Below are 16,836 nucleotides of genomic sequence, written 5' to 3'. Positions count from 1 at the left end.
CCTGTATATAGGGGGTATACCGCACAGGAGAATATCAAAGTACAAATTGGATATTGTAATTACCAAGATACAATAATAAAGCAGGAAATGCAATCTTTTCCAATCAATGTTATATTTGGTGGTGCACCCTGAGTCAGTAATAAAACGTCTGGCAACAAAGGAGAAAAGAAGACTCTTTTGTGGGTGCACTCTTAAATGATTTTAAAGTATTGAGAATAAGATAGTTAAAAAATCATTGAATTTTTATTCGTGTCATAAGATAAAACATAAAGTAGTTGGACACATAATAAAGAGAAAACACACAAAGAATAAGTCAATAATGCCAATATATATTGGATAATAATTGTGAGCTGTCTAGGTTGAATCAAGTCTACAATAAACAGTAAATCCACAAAATTAACTCCAAGATCTGCCTGCGGGAGAGAGATATGATATGAGCTGTGCAAGAGTTACAATTGTTGCAATTAGTGGCAAAGGGACAATTCTCAGTGCAGCTATCAAAAAATGGTATATCAGATTAGACCTACTGATTGTCTTGGAGGAGAGGAAAAGAGGAGAATATGATACAAAAGATGAATCTGCTGTCAGCGTTAGACATGGAGCATGAACGCCCGAAAATTTCTACTACACCGAGTATTCCTCAAAAGTCTCCTACTTGAGTACTGACTCAGCCCAACACTGATTAGCTTCCAAGATCGGATGGGTTCGGGCGTTTCCACTGTGGTATGATAGTAGAAAAAGTACCGATAATCTTGTGCTCTAGAATCACTGATGAGAGTTCACGAATATTCTTGAGTGATGAGAGATAGTATGGGGCCCTGGGAGGAGAGCTAGGAAGGGGGATCTGCTGCCATCGTTAGACAGGGAAAACCCTGAATCAATGGTGAGAGTCCCGAAAGATAGTGAAAGTGAGAAAAACACAGAAACAGGTGGGCTGTGAGATTTTGTACAAGGGAACATTCAATTTTGAAGGTCTCTACATGTAAATTGAAATGTGTGTACAAAATATACTGATCATAGAGTACATATATATGCATACACTCCGTTGAGCAATGTGACCAAAAAAATTACAATTATCCTCTCCCAATGAGGAACTGCGGTCTGTGTACAAAATGATAATTAGCTGTAAGTATCAGGTGATGATGAGGATATCAGGTACAGATACCAAATAATCGTAAATAAGGGGAGGATTGAGGACCTCATAAGCTTTCAAAGGTACAGGTTTTTTGCAAATGAATAAACATTTATTCACAATATATTAGATAAGATATGGATATCCAATGATTGTCTATGGAAGAGATGTACCAATAAATTAATGAATTAAGAGATATATATAGCAGTGGTAGTTCTCCTCTCCTAATAAAAGATTGCAACTGTAAGGGGAGCTATATATATACCCCTACCGTATAAGCAGAAAAAGGTAAACAATGAAAACAATACTGTGGCCAGAATAAATATACTGGTCATAGAGTACATATATATGCATACACTCCGTTGAGCAACGTGACAAAAAATGACAATTATCCTCTCCCAATGAGGAACTGCGGTCACAAGATGATAACACTATAATAAAATCAACTATAGTGACTGGATATAAGAATACTGTTGACAAACAATCATAATAGTGATCATGGGTGTCAATAATATAAAACACCCTTCTGGCAGTATCCAGCTGCAGCCTTAATAGGCAGATTGTTTTAATTGTCAGATACCAACGTGAGGCGGCTACATCAATACACAGGTAATGAGAACAGATATTACCCGTGAATGTGTCTGGGAGGATTGTAAGATGCCTCACAGTATAAGCGTGCTCTAGTTCGAGGGTGCTGGAAAGCCGCTGTACTGTGACTGAGTCAGGTTCGTCCGAACATCAGATGCTGCACAGCGGACGTATCCTCCGGTTCAGAAGTTGCTGAGAGGCCGCTATCCTGGATGAAGCTGCGGCGCAGGCAGACAGTTGGAGATGTTGGTGGTCCCGGACAGCCCGGGGTCGGAAGACGCGTTTCGCCCGTTCGCCGGGCTTGGTCACTTTCTGTGGCGTGGTGGGCTCCTGCAGGTTTTTATCAGGATGGAGATCAGCAAGTGTCCAATCAGTGGGGGGGCGTGTCCCTCGCATTTAGGTTGCTGCACAGCCGTAGTCATTCTGCTTAATCAATTATATTCTGACTTTAGCACGGAGTCTATCATATTAGAGATAGGAAAAAGAAGTAAAAGGTGTCTATTAATCATGGTAAAGAATAGTTAAAACCAAATGTAAAATTAACCAGAAGAACGACCAAATTATTTTGACAACATTAAGTAATGATTGTGCTATCATATTAAAGATTTAATATGTGCACATAGTTAATCTGAAAAAAATGAAGTATGCAAAAGATTGTTTTGAAGGAAAAATGACAGAATTACAAACGCATTTCAAACAGGGGGCCACATGACCTTAAATAAATAAATATAAATATAAAGATGAGGGTTTCTTGCGAGTGTGATATAAACTATACATAGGTTACATTTGGTAACAAAATAAATAAAAATAAAAAGGAAAGATGGTTTCTCATGATCTCGGGCAGAAAAGGTAACAATTAATAGGAACTATCTAAGGGAAGGGAATGGCTCTTTTTAACCCTGAGTATGATCTGGGCGATAATGGGGAGAAGGGAAAGGAAAATTTCTTAGACCTAAATATGCTGTGAAAGGAAGTAGCAAAATTATTATAATTAGGAGAGAGATAGTTACTCGGACCCTAGGTATGAGTTGAGCTGTACAAGAGTTACAATTGTTGCAATTAGTGGCAGAAGGACAATTCTCAGTGCTGCTGACCACCCGTATGCTGCAAGTAATATGAGGAGATGCGAAGATGGCCTTTTAAGTGTTCAAAACAAAAAGGAAAAGAGAAGGGGGGCGGAAGAAAGGAAAAATTAATGAAATGTGGAAGAGTGGATAGATAAAATGATGAATAAAATAAAAAAAATAGAGAGATCAATTCTTGAAGGAATTTTATTTGTATGGTTGGAAGGGACAAATAGGGACAGAAAGATAGTAGTCAGTTAGCTGACATAGATGCGTGATGTGATGTTAATATGAACGGCTTTAGTGAGTTGTGAAAATTAGTACGAAAAATAGATTTGATATGTGGTGGCGTCCAATGGGTTAGTAGACAATTGATTTAAGAAAATGGGTATCAATATCCTATGTGTTTTGATGCTGATGCCAAATTAATAATTTCCAATAGGAAGTCACTGCCAGTCACAGTGAAGCCAGTGCAGTTACACTGATACTGAGAGGGGTGGCGGATTTTACCTTGGGGGCTGCAGTCCTGTAGCCCATAGGTAAAATGCGCTAAGGCTTAAACACCCCCTCAAATTGAGAAATAGCACCTTCTTGACATTAGTAACTAGATGTTTTAAAGGCTAATGCTTTGTAGAAGAAGAACTCAAAGAATTTAAAATTCCATATTTACTAATCACATAACATTCAGCACATCAGACACAAATTAATAATCGAACTGACGCGTTCTGAACAATCAATGCTTCCCCATTCATTTCATTGGAGAGTTACAATGAGTGACATGTAAGGAGCAGTAGCAACCTTTTTTTGTTTTTTTTGTGTTTATTGCCAACTGTCAGGATTCCTACATGGACCAAAGAGGACATTACCCTTTCATCTTGTAGGTAATACATTGGTAAAAAGAAATAGTGTGGGGAATGGTTGTTGACTCTTGAGTACTTTCTTGCTTTTCAAAGTACGCAAATAAAATATGCAGAGGATCCATCTCCTGAGCTGGAGCACCTACAAAATACATTGATAGGGTCAGGATTCATAGGATTTGTATGGATTCTGTTTTATCACCAACCATGGCCAACCCAGAGGTGCAGAATCTTACAGGATACTAGTGTTCACCATGGATTCCCAAAAGGGAATTAGCTGAAATATTCCTGCAGGTTACTGGCCCCTGGAAGGAACCAAGTTGTATATAGCAGAGGGTAACTCAGGGGAAGACACTAGTAATTTATACCCAGAGTAGGAGCCAGTGTTCAGAAGAAACTCAATGGAGGCAATGAGACAGAGGATCTCTGGGACCAGTGAGGTAATCCCAAAGCACAAAAGGAATGTGGTTAAACAACAATTCACAGAGGACACTGGGGAGCAGATGAAATTAAAACAGTTTAGAGTAGAGATGAGCGGGTTCGGTTCTCAGAGAACCGAACCCTGCTGAACTTCACCATTCGAGTCCGGTTCCAAGCCAGGCTCGGGTTTTCCCACCTAACTCGCCAACCAGAACGAGGCAAAATGTCATCATCCCGCTGTCGGATTCTCGTGGGGTTTGGATTCCATATAAGGAGCCGCGTGTCCCCGCCATTTTCAGTGGTAGTGCGTGTCCTCTGTGGTAGTGCCTTGTGCTGTATTTGTCCAGTCACAGTGTTTGTGTCCTCTTGCTGCCATATGTCCATTGCTGCTGGGTTGTGTTGCATCAGTTCAGTGGTGGTGTATTGTGCTGCATCAGTCCAGTAGTAGTGTCCTGTGCATCAGCCATCAGTCATTCCAGTGACCTGGCAGTCACATTGTTTGTGTCCTCTTGATGCCATATGTCCATTACTGCTGTGTTGTGCTGCATGAGTTCAGTGTCGCTGTGTTGTGCTGCATCAGACCAGTCGTAGTGTCCTGGCCATCAGTCATTCCGGTGACCAGGCAGTCACAGTGGTATATGCTGCTGCTATATGTCCACTGCTGCCATATTATAATAATAATAATGATAATAATAATAACAACAACAACAACATGTCCCTTACAGTGTTGCTGTGTTGGGCTGCATCAGACCAGTGGTAGTGTCCTGGCCATCAGTCATTCCAGTGACCAGGCAGTCACAGTGGTATGCGCTGCTGCTATATGTCCACTGCTGCCGTATTATAATAATAATAATAATAATAATAACAACAACAGCAACAAGTCCCTTACAGTGTTGCTGTGTTGTGCGGCATCAGACCAGTGGTAATGTCCTGGCCATCAGTCATTCCAGTGACCAGGCAGTCACAGTGGTATATGCTGCTGCTATATGTCCACTGCTGCCATATTATAATAATAATAATAACAACAACAACAAGTCCCTTACAGTGTTGCTGTGTTGTGCTGCATCAGACCAGTGGTAGTGTCCTGGCCATCAGCCATCAGTCATTCCTGTGCCGCATATTTGTTATATAACTCCAAAAAAAATAATGGAGAACAAAAATTTGCAGGATAAAACTGGGAAAGATCAAGAACCACTTCCTGCTAGTGCTGAAGCTGCTGCCACTACCCATGACATAGACAATGAAATGCCATCAATGGCGTCTGCCAAGGCCAATTTCCAATGTGATAGTAGAGGGCATGTATAATCCAAAAAGCCAAAGTTCAGTAAAAAGACCAAAGAAAATAAATTTGAATGATCTGAGGAGAAACATAAACTTGCCAATATTCCATTTACGATATGGAGTGGCAAGTAACGGCTGAGGCCCTGGTCTATGTTCATGACTAGTTGTTCAGCTTCACATAATGATGGAAGCCCTCATCCTCCCACTAGAAAAATTAAAAGAGTTAAGCTGGAAAAAGCACAGAAAAGAACTGTGCATTCTCAGATGGTATCACAAATCCCCAAGGAGAGTCCAAGTGTGTCTGCGGTTGTGATGCCTGACCTTCCCAACACTGGATGGGAAGAGGTGGCTCCTTCCACCATTTGCACGCCCCCTGCAAGTGCTGGAAGGAGCACCCACAGTCAAGTTCCTGATATTGAAAATTAAGATGTCACTGTTGAAGTACACCAGGATGAGGATATGGGTATTGCTGGCACTGAGGAGGAAGTTGACAATGAGGATTCTGATGGTGATGTGGTTTGTTTAAGTCAGGCACTTGGAGAGACACCTGTTGTCCGTGGGACTAAGAAGCCCATTGTGATGCCTGGGCAAAATTCCAAAAAGCCACCTCTTCGGTGTGGAATTATTTCTCCACAAATCCGGACTACAGGTGTCAAGCCATCTGTTGCCTCTGTCAATATAGAATAAGTAGAGCTAAGGATGTTTGCCACCTACGAACCTCCTCCCTTATACGTCACCTGCAGCGTATTCACCATAAGTCAGTGTCAAGTTGTGAAACTTTGGGTAAGAGCGTAAGCAGTCCACTGACATCTAAATCCCTTCTTCCTCCTGTACCCAAGCTCCTGCAAGCCACACCACCAACTGCCTCAGCGTCAACTTCCTCCTCATTCAGGAAGGTCAGTAGTCCTGCAGGCCATATCACTGTCAAAACTGAGGAGTCCTCTCCTAACCGGGATTCCTCCAGAGGATCCTTGAGTGGTATGCCTGCTGTTGCTGCCGCTGCTGTTGTTGCTTCTGGGAGTGGATTGTCATCCCAGAGGGGAAGTCGGAAGACCACTTGTACTACTTTCAGTAAGCAATTGACTGTCCAACAGTCCTTTGTGAGGAAGATGAAAAATGACAGCAGTCATCCTTTTGCAAAGTGGATATCTGAGGCCTAGACACTTATGTTGGTGTTAGATATGCGTCCGGTATCTGCCATTAGTGCAGTGGGATTTAGACAATTGATGGAGGTATTGTGTCCCCAGTATCAAGTCCCATCTAGGTTCCACTTCACTAGGCAGGCGATACCGAGAATGTACAAAGACGTCAGAAAAAGAGTCACCAGTGTCCTACAAAATGCGGTTGTATCCAGTGTCCACTTAACCATGGATATGTGGACAAGTGGAACAGGGCAGACTAAGGACTATATGACTGTGACAGCCCACTGGGTAGATGTATGACCTCCCGCAGCAACAACAGCAGCGGCAACAGTAGCAGCATCTCGCAAACGCCAACTCGTTCCTAGGCAGGCTATGTATCACAGCTTTCCGTAAGAGGCACACAGCTGACAACCTCTTACGGAAACTGAGGGACATCTTCGCAGAATGGCTTACCCCAATTAGACTCTCCTGGAAATTTGTGATATCGCACAACGCCACCAAACTTGTGCATGTGTTAGATCTGGGCAAATGCCAGCACGTCCCATGTTTTGCACATACAATTAATTTGGTGGTGCAGAATTTTTTGAAAAATGACAGGGGTGTACAGGAGATGCTGTTGGTGGCCCGAAAAATTGCAGGCCACTTTCGACATTCTGCCACCGCGTGCCGAAGACTGGAGCAACAGCAAACACTCCTAAACCTGCCCTGCCATCAACTGAAGCAAGAGGTGGTAACGAGGTGGAATTCAACACTCTATATGCTTCAGAGGATGGAGGAGCAGCAAAAGGCCATTAAAGCCTATACATCTACCTACGATATAGGCAAAGGAGGGGGTATGCACCTGACTCAAGTGCAGTGGAGAATGATTTCTGTCTTGTGCAAGGTTCTCCAACCCTTCGAACTTGCCACACGTGAAGTCAGTTCAGACACTGTCAGCTTGAGTCAGGTCATTCCCCTCATCAGGCTTTTGCAGAAGCAGCTGGAGAATTTGAAGGAGTTAAGGCAGAGCGATTCCGCAAAGTATGTGGGACTTTTGAATGGAGCCCTTCATTTGCTTTGCCAGGATTCAAGGGTGGTCAATCTGTTGAAATCAGAGCACTACATTTTGGCCACTGATACTGATCCTAGGTTTAAAGCCTACGTTGTATTTCTCTTTCCGGCAGATACAAGTCTGCAGAGGTGCAAAGACCTGCTGGTGAGTAAATTGTCAACTTAAGCGGAACGTGTCCTGTCAACAGCTCCTCCTTCAATTTCTCCTGCCACTGGGGCTACAAGGAAAAGGATAAGATGTCCTAGCCCACCCAGTGGCGATCATGCAGGGCAGTCAGAAGCGGGTACTGACATCTGGTCCAGACTGTAGGACCTGCCAATGATTACTGACATGTCTACTGTCCCTGCATATGATTCTTTCACCATTGAAAGAATGGTGGAGGATTATAAGAGTGACAGCATCCATGTAGGCATGTCAGACAGTCCGTATGTATACTGGCAGGAAAAAAGAGGCAATTTGGATGCCCTTACACAAAGTGGCTGTATTTTACCGAAGTTGCCCACTCCACCCCCCCCCCCCTCCAGTGTGTACTCCAAAAGAGTGTTTAGTGCAGCCGGTGACCTTGTCAGCGATCGGCGTAGGAGGTTACTTCCACAAAATGTGAAGAAGATGATGTTCATCAAAATGAATTATAAATTCCTCCGGGAAGACATTTACCAGCAATTGCCTCCAGAAAGTACAGAGGGACCTGTGATGGTGGATTCCAGTGGGGACGAATTAATGCTCTGTGAGGAGGAGGATGTACACAGTGAAAGGGGTGATGAATCAGAGGATGAGGTCGACATCTTGTCTCTGTAGAGCCAGTTTGTGAAAGGAGAGATTGTTTGCTTCTTTTTTGGTGCGGGCACAAACAAACCAGTCATTTCCCCCACAGTCATGTGGCAGACCCTGTCGCTGAAATTATTGGTTTGTTAAAGTGTGCATGTCCTGTTTAAATAACATAAAGGTGGGTGGGAGGGCCCAAGGACAATACCATCTTGCACCTCTTTTTCTTCTTATCATGTGATGTTTGGGGACTATTTTTTTAAAGTGACATCCTGTCTGACTCTTCTGTATATGTCCAGTGGTTCTGAACATATACGGAATTATTTAATTCCAGTGATTTGGACGTATAATTCCATTGATTTGGACGTATAATTCTAGTGATTTTGCCATTTAATTCCAGTGATTTGGACGTATAATTCCAGTGATTTGGACTTAGAATTCCAGTGGGAATTGTTTGTGTCGCTTGGCTAAGTCATACAGCTACCTCATTGCACCTCTTCAACATCTTTGCATGAGGTGCTGTTTGGGGCCTAGTTTTTGAAAAGTGCAATCCTGTCTGGCACAGCTCTATGAGTCCAGTTGTACTGCTGTATTAGTCCTGGGGTACTGCCGTATCAGTTCACCAATTGCAGAATTAAAAAAAAAATTACAGGGGCATGCTGGAGATGCTGTCAGTGGACCGAACAATTGCGGCCCACTCTCGACATTCAGCCACTGCGTGACACTACTAGATGGGCCAGGTGGTTGTGTCACTTAGCTTAGTCATACAGCAACCTCGGTGCACCTTTTTTTTCTTCTTTGCATCATGTGCTGTTTGGGGCCTTTTTTTGCTATCTGCCCTCCTGTCTGCCACTGCAGTGCCACTCCTAGATGGGGCAATTGTTTGTGTCACTTGGCTTAGTCATACAGCTACCTCATTGCACCTTTTCTACATCTTTGCATGAGGTGCTGTTTGGGGCATAGTTTTTGAAAAGTGCCATCCTGTCTGACACTGCAGTACCACTCCAAGATGGACCAGGTGTTTGTGCCGCACACTTGTGTCACTTGGCTTAGTCATACAGCAGCCTCGGTGCACCTCTTTTTCTTCTTTGCATCATGTGCTGTTTGGGGACTAGTTTTTGAATAGTGCCATCTTGTCTGCAACTGCAGTGCAACTCCTAGATGGGTCAGGTGTTTGTGCCGCACACTTGTGTCGCTGAGCTTGGTCATACAGCCACCTCGGTGCAACTTTTAGGCCTAAAAACAATATTGTGAGGTGTGAGGTGTTCAGAATAGACTGGAAATGACTGGAAATGAATGTTATTGAAGTTAATAATTCCGTAAGAGCAAACTTACCCCCAAATTCTTTGATTTTAGCTATTTTTATGTTTTTTTTTTTTTAAATAATCCAGATCCAAAACCAAAACCAAAACACGAAAGGGTGGTTTTCGCAAAACTAAGCCAAAACCAAAACACGAAAGTGGAATTAGAACCGAAACACAAAAAGTGCCAACTGCACATCTCTAGTTTAGAGTATCCACAGGAGACAGTTGGAGCAATTCAAGCAGAGTATGCACAGGATACACTAAAGAACAGGAATAATTCCATTAGAGTAACCACAGGAGCAGAATAACTTCAGTAAAACTTCAGCAGCCAAGCTTTTCAGCATAAATACTGAATAGGATCTTAAGGGCGCTCTTTACTAAGACTTGGATGGAGATAAAGAGGACGGAGATAAAGTACCAGCCAATCAGCTCCTAACTAACATTTTTCTAACCCAGCCTGTGACATGGCAGTTAGGAGTCGATTAGCTGTGACTTTATCTCCATACAAGGCTTAGTAAATAAACCCCATACACTTCTATAGGAGAGAGGGACTTCAATAGGGTACTCTATTAAGAGAACCTTTTTCTTGTTACAGACATTTGTGATACAACAGAACACTCACATTTACAACCAGTGAAAATTATACTGTGTATCTGTTGTCTGTTCTCTTAGGGTGTACACACGGAGAGATCCCTGCTTCAAATCTAAGCAATCTGACTAGCTTGCAATCTGGCTAGATTGCTTAGATTTTACGCAGGGCTCTCCCGTGTGTATGCCTCCCAGCGATAGCGATGCGCGGCCCTGCACATCGCTATCACCGGTGCTATATTGAGCCTGCATGCAGGCTCAATCTAGCGGGTCGCTCACTTCAGCGCTGTGTGAAGTGAGAGCCCCCCTCGCTCAGCACATCACACTGAGTGCTGAGCGGGGGGAGAGATGTGTGCTGAGCGGTCTGTGATAGATCGCTCAGCACACATCTCTCTAGTGTGTATCCCCCTTTAGACTCTTGAATTGTGTTGCATTGTTTTTCCTTGTAGGCAAACAGATTGTATCTGTCAGACAAAATTATTTGCTTTCTGTGTACAAAAGCCAAAACTCAGTGACTGTCAAGGGACAGAGTCATGTATTACAAATCGAAATTCACCTATTTATTGGTTAAAGTATTAAGTGTGATTTCATTTTGAATATTTTCACTGTGAACACCTACACCACACCTGCTTGTTTTCCCTTTTGTGGGTTTTTAAAAGTTATCAATTTTCTCACTGAATTTTAGCCTTACTAATTAAAAGTTAAAATTTAAACATAGGCAGTGTGCCCCAAAAAGAGAGTCTCTTTTCTCTTTCTCTATGTGTGCCACTCCTAGATGGGCCAGGTGTTTGTGCTGCACACATGTGTCGCTTAGCTTAGTCATACAGCTACCTCATTGCACCTCTTTTAATTCTTTGCATTATGTGCTGTTTGGGGCCTATTTTTTAAAAGTGTCATCCTGTCTGACATTGCAATGCCACTCCTAGATGGGCAAGGTGTTTGTGCTGCACACTGTGCCGCTTAGCTTAGTCATACAGTCACCTTGGTGCAACCTTTTGGCCTAAAAACAATATTGTGATGTGTAAGGTGTTCAGAATAGACTGGAAATGGGGGGCGTGGCCTGGCTTCTGAGGCAGCAAGACGTGTGGAGCTGGAGCTCCTGCCCAGGCCTCTGAAAACTGCCCTTCCCGCACCCTGCTACCCGCCTGGGACCCCCCATAACCTGCTATCCTTGCCCCTGGGGTCCCCCTGACCCGACCTGCAAGGTCCGCGGAGCCGGCAGACACCTCCTGTGTCTGTGCGGGTTGCGGCCTGCGGGTCTCAGTGAAGCCGGGACCTCTCCTGTTGCAGAGCGCCGTGACGCAGCTCCTGCTTCCGGTCCCAGGGTGCCGAACGGGGCCTCACAGGCCGGATCCCCGCCGCCTACCTCCAGCCTGGTCCCTCTGAGCTGCTCCGGAGCTCCCCTGCACCCGCTCCCGCCCGCAGTGCAACATCAACAAAGACGCGGACCTCCGTGCGCTCCTATAGCCGGAAGCCGGGACCCGACGTCGCCGGAGTGAAGGTGAGGGCCGGGGGCGCCGAGCGGCTGGGGGGAGAGATATAGTCAATAGGACTCCCGCCCTATGGTGGGGGCTGACGGGTGGCTCCGGACTGCCTCTGCCCTGGGCCATCTTGCCCACCCTCCCTGGCCCTGCTAGATGAGCCCTCGGAACGCTCCGGTGCCTGACATACTTTTGGCGGCCTGGCAGGCCCGGGTCACCGTGCTGGGGGCCCCCCTGTAGTGACCCCGCGGAGTCTGTACCTCATCTCACCTGGCCGTCGGCTCCCTGTGTTGGCTCCCCTTCTGAGGCTTCCTGGAGCCCACACCTCAGCGGCCCCCCAACCTTTCTAACGCCAGATCTACCTGCGACCCCATGCCTCCCCCGGCGCCTGGGACGACACTCTCCACTGCCGGGACCGCTTGCCCCTCCTTGCTCCCCGGAGGTCGACACCGCCCTGGTCACTGGCTGGTCCGTGGCCGGGCTCCATTCTCCCAGACCCTACGTGTGGGCTAACGGGCGGATTGCGACAGCACATCTCCTGTGATTCCCGACTGGCGGTCTCCCCTCCGTGACTGCGTGGGCCCTCCCGGCCGACGGGGCCCCTTGTCCCTGCCCCACACACGCTGCCTTGTTGGCCACGCTATGATGTCTCTCTAATGCTCCCGCCTTACCCCCCCTGGGCCTGAGCCACACTGCTGGAGCGCCATCTCTACCCCCTTTTCCGACTGTCTACCCTCCTTCTCAACCGTACAGGATGCCTAGAGGTGGCAAAAAACCACAGGGATCGGATCTCACACCATTCCTAACCAAAAAGAGCACCCCTGCCAAGAATGGGCCCGACGTTCCCAACCACCCTCAAGGTACCCCCGACTCTGACCCCGATGACGACAATCTCACACCTCTCACCCGCAGAGACTTCCTCTCCCTCCTTAAGGAGATGCGGGATGTCAAGACCTCCGTTCAAGCTCTCCACTCCCTGAAGTCTGATATCGCCGAAATTGGCTCCAGAACGGACCAACTCGAGCGGCGAGTGGAGGAGGTGGTGACGTTCCAGCAAACTGTCGAGACTGACTTCCACCAACTCCGCCAGGATGTTGCCCAGCTGCGGGAGGAGCATGAGGACCAGGAAAATAGAGCGAGGAGGAATAATCTAAGGATTCGGGGCATTCCAGAAGACGTTGAAGCGGCCCACCTTGAACTTTACCTCAAGCGTCTCTTCACCTTCCTGTCACCTGATACCCCCGAAGACCACCTTTTCCTGGACCGAGCACATTGCGCTCTTCGGCCCCGCTCCCAAGACTCTTCTCAGCCTAGAGACGTCATTCTCCGAATGCACTATTTCACCGCGAAAGAGTCCATCATGAGGGAAGCACGGCGATTGAGCTCTGTGACTTTCCAAAATGTCTCCCTGCAGATCTTCCAAGATCTATCCCCCCTTACCCTGGCCAAGCGTAGGGACTTTAAGCCCATCACTTCCCTGCTTTTCCAGCACAATATCAAATATCGCTGGGGCTTCCCGTTCCGTATCCTGGTTTGGCATCTGGGGAAACTACTAACAGCCAGAAATCCACCCGAGGCTCAATCGCTGCTCTTCAAATTGGGCATCCACACAGACGTACAGGACCCCTCTGCTTCCTCTCTACCTCCCCGGACACAGCGGCACCTGCCTCCGCCCCCCCAGCTCGGAGTGGTACACAGTTCCAGCATCCTCGCCCTCTCGGGCTCCTCCGCCAGTTCCCTGATGGACTTGTAGCTCTTTGAGTTGTTATACTACACCTATGTTTATGCCGACCTTTCCTGGTCGTACTCCCCACCTGGGGAGCTGTTTATCCTTAGATCTCCCATGTTCTCACCCCCAGATCCCTTAGTCGGTTCTCAACTGTTTTACTGTTACCCTTTGTTAAAATATGACCCTATTAATGGCTCCAATTTCCCTTTTTCCTTTTTCTCCTGCTTCTTTTTCTCTCTCTTCTTCACTACCTCTCTGGAGCTGGCGCTAAACTCGTTTTTCACTCCTGTTTTCTCTCCAACCTCTCTTTGAAGGTACCTCCAGGGGGGGACCCACTTATTGGACATCACAAAGTGGTTGGTGATGCATCGCCTGGTTGCCAGGCGGCGCCCCCTACGGGCTTCGAGCCCGTTTGCTGACCTAGGTGCCCTCCTGACGCCTAGCATCCCTTCCCCCTGTCGGCACCAATGGTCTTGGCCTCCATTGCTGGATGACCACCTACCCTCCCCCCCCTGGTGCTCTTTCCTTCCCCCTTCCTTTCTGACCACGCTATCCTCTGCTCTGCTGCTTTGTCTATTCTGCTTTCCTCTTTACTGCTTGCCCATGGGTCTCCGGGTACTCTCTTTTAATGTGAAGGGCCTGAACAGCCCTCAAAAGAGAGGTAAGCTCTTTGCCACCCTTAAACTTCACAGAGGTGACCTGGTCTTCCTCCAGGAGACTCATTTTTTACATGATGCCCACCCTACCCTACAATGTAAACCGTACCCTGACGGGTTTCATGCCTGTGACCACCTGGCTAAAAAGCGGGGAGTTGCGATCCTATTTGCCAGTCATCTCACCTTTGAACTCCTCGACTCCCACGAGGACAGAGAGGGTCGGTTCCTTATGTTAGTGGGGAATCTCAATCACAAATTGTGCACCTTAGTCAACATCTATGCCCCTAACCAGGGACAGGAGCGGTTCTTTGCGAAACTAGACACACTCCTCACTCAAGTCAGACAGGACGACCTTATACTAGCTGGAGATTTTAACGCCGTGTTAAATCCAAACATAGGCCCTCATTCCGAGTTGATCGGTCGCAAGGCGAATTTAGCAGAGTTACACACGCTAAGCCGCCGCCTACTGGGAGTGAATCTTAGCTTCTTAAAATTGCGACCGATGTATTCGCAATATTGCGATTACTAACTACTTAGCAGTTTCAGAGTAGCTCCAGACTTACTCTGCCTGTGCGATCAGTTCAGTGCTTGTCGTTCCTGGTTGACGTCACAAACACACCCAGCGTTCGCCCAGGCACTCCCACCGTTTCTCCGGCCACTCCTGCGTTTTTTCCGGAAACGGTAGCGTTTTCAGCCACACGCCCCTGAAACGCCGTGTTTCCGCCCAGTAACACCCATTTCCTGTCAATCACATTACGATCGCCGGAGCGAAGAAAAAGCCGTGAGTAAAAATACTTTCTTCATAGTAAAGTTACTTGGCGCAGTCGCAGTGCGAACATTGCGCATGCGTACTAAGCGGATTTTCACTGCGATGCGATGAAAAATACCGAGCGAACAACTCGGAATGAGGGCCATAGACCGCTCCTCCTCTCTCTCCTCTGCTTCCCCGTCGGACTCTCTCCGCTCTAGATCCCTCCTCCGTCTCATGCGATCCCAGCTTCTCTACGACTCCTGGAGGATCAAAGATCCCACAGCACGTGACTACACCTTCTACTCTGCCCCTCATAACTCTTACTCCCGCATCAATATGATCATGCTCAGCCACGAGCTTGCCTTGAACCTCCGGGCTGCCCATGTCCACCCACTGATATGGTCTGACCATGCCCCTATCTCCTGCGATCTCTCTGGTCTTCTCTCTCGCCCCCGCCCCATGACTTGGCACCTCAACGACTCCCTCCTTCACAACCCGGAGACACGCTCCCATCTTCGGGATAAGCTTTCTGACTATTTTACCCTGAATGATTCCCCCGACACTTCCAGGTCCACTTTATGGCTGGCACACAAGGCGGTCCTCCGGGGACATATTATCAGCCTAGCTTCACGGGCCAAGAAACAATCCCTCACCCAGCCTAATAGACTTTCTATCAGACTCCATTCCCTCGAGACCCAACATAAGGCGTCCTCCGACCAGACCATCCTGTCCGAACTCCGTACTGTTAAGGCGGAACTTGATCTCCTTCTCTCCAGACGGGTGGCTAAACGTCTTAAATGGCTTCGCCAGTCCTTTTATGAGAAGGGGGATAAGGCGGACAAGATTCTGGCAGCACGACTCAGCTCCGCTAGGGCCAAATCTAATATTATTTCCCGGATGGGTTTACAGCTCTCTACTACAAACAATTCTCCGATTTTCTCTCCCCCCACCTTCACTCCCTGTTTAATAAGATCATCCATGGCGACCCTCTTCCATCAGAGATGTTGGAGGCTAGAATTGTGGTGATCCCTAAAGAAGGCAAGGACGCCCTCAACTGCGCTAGCTACCGCCCTATATCTCTCCTGAACCTGGACCTTAAAATTTTTGCTAAGATTCTAGCTAACCGCCTCAACCCGTACCTCCCTTCCCTTGTCCACTACGATCAAGTGGGGTTTGTCCCGGGCCGCCAGGCGAGAGACAACACCAGACGCGCTATGGATCTTATACATATCTCGAACTCCAGGGGATCCCCTACTATCATGCTCTCCTTGGACGCTGAAAAAGCTTTCGACCGGATCTCCTGGAGTTTCTTAAGAGCCGCCCTGGAGGCCTACGGCTTGTCTGGTGCCTTCCTCTCTGGTGTCCTGGCGCTATACTCCTCCCCCTCTGCTGCAGTCCTAATTAATGGGGTCCCATCTGCCCCGATCAATATATCGAATGGTACATGTCAGGGCTGCCCCCTGTCACCATTGATATTCGCCCTTGTCATCGAGCCTCTCGCCTCTCAAATTAGAGCTCACCAGGGTATACATGGTATACCAGTGGGTCGTACCGAGCCCAAAATTTCTCTCTTCGCCGATGATGTCCTACTTTCCTTAACCCAGCCCCTTATCTCGCTCCCGAACCTATTTTCAGTCATCCATTCCTACAGTCTCGTATCAGGCTACAAGATCAATTATTCCAAGTCCGAGGCCATGCTGCTTCACGTCCCCCCCCCCCCGTGAGGCTGACTCCCTCCGTACCAGTTTCAATTTTAGATGGCAGCCTACGAGGATCAAATACCTAGGGATTTATTTGACTTCCCGCTACGACTCTCTCTTTAGAGAAAACTTCCCACCCCTCCTCACCAGAATGCTTGCTGATCTGACATCTTGGAGGAGTATTTTCATTTCGTGGCTGGGCAGGATCATCGCGGTTAAAATGAACATAATCCCCAAATGGCTCTACCTTTTCTAGACTCTCCCTGTGGCAGTCCCGGCCTCCTTTCTCCGTACTATCCAACGAGCACTCGTACGCTTTATCTGGAA

General features: G+C 47.1%; 1 pseudogene; it reads right to left on the bottom strand.

Moving 5' to 3' along the window:
- Positions 1 to 618: 618 nt before the first annotated feature.
- Positions 619 to 737, bottom strand: LOC135051434 (5S ribosomal RNA; annotated as a pseudogene).
- Between the last annotated feature and the right edge of the window lie 16,099 nt (positions 738 to 16,836).

Source organism: Pseudophryne corroboree, chromosome 2 (genome assembly GCF_028390025.1).
Source record: "Pseudophryne corroboree isolate aPseCor3 chromosome 2, aPseCor3.hap2, whole genome shotgun sequence".
Classification (NCBI taxonomy): Eukaryota; Metazoa; Chordata; class Amphibia; order Anura; family Myobatrachidae; genus Pseudophryne; species Pseudophryne corroboree.
Note: the sequence above shows the minus strand (reverse complement) of the source record. Positions and strands in the feature narration are given on the sequence as shown.